Below are 1,037 nucleotides of genomic sequence, written 5' to 3' on the forward strand. Positions count from 1 at the left end.
CCTACCCTCCCCAAACCCTGCCAGCCCTTTCAACCCTCTCCTCAAGATCTTATTGTTCATCCCTCTAGATTTTGGCTCCTTAAACTCCATACATTCCTCCTTTAACCCCCCTTGCTGCACATATTCTCAGAATCCAACTCCCAATAAAATCACCCCAAATAGTGATCCTTTGCCACTTGAAGATTGGAAATTGCTTTAGAGCCTAAAATTTCAATCTTTTGTGGACAATTGCTTGGAATATTCTTCCTGTTAGGGTGAAATCTTTTCAAGTATGTTCCTTCGGTATCAGTATTGAGGAATGGTGTTGCCCTATTTGTAAAGGACCCAATGAATCCACCCAGCATATATTCTTGGGTTGTCTCTTTGCTAAGTCTATTTGGAGTTCCTCTTGCTGGCCCTTGGATACTACAGTCTCTGAGAATAAAGCCATTGAGGTATGGATTAAAGCCTTGATTAGGCCTCATGATTTCTTTGTTGATTCCAAAGTCTTAAACTTTTCAAATTTCAGCTCTCGGCTACTATTACTATGGATGCAATTTGACCCTCATTTTCAGAGTGTAATTCACCAAACTCTTTCCACAATTTTCTCACCACTTAAAGGCCTGAAATGACTCCTTGAAAGATTCTTGGGAATACCCTTCTCCCAACTTCCTCGAGCTAAATTTTGATGTGGCTGTTAGGGATTCCTTCATGGTTTCTGCTGCTGTTGTCTCTGATCATGAAGGAAGCATCATCTTTGCCTTTGCTAAGAAGCTTCCTGTTTTGGACATCAATGCCCGTGAAGCTCAAGCTGTTTTACTTGCTATGGATGTGGCATCTTCCTTCGCTTCTTTGCACATCTTACTGGAAGGGGACTCCCTTGCTGTCATTACAGGCGCCATTAACAGCCCTTCTCTTTGTATTGATCGGTCCTTTGCTCCCATTATGGAAGATATTAGCTTTTAGGTTAGGCTCCCTAAAATATTTTTCATCGTAAAATATTGTTAGGGAAGTCATTTTACAGGAAAATATTTTATGATGAAAACATTTTCCGGCGT

The sequence above is a fragment of the Corylus avellana genome, chromosome ca2 (assembly GCF_901000735.1).
Source record: "Corylus avellana chromosome ca2, CavTom2PMs-1.0".
Taxonomy (NCBI): Eukaryota; Viridiplantae; Streptophyta; class Magnoliopsida; order Fagales; family Betulaceae; genus Corylus; species Corylus avellana.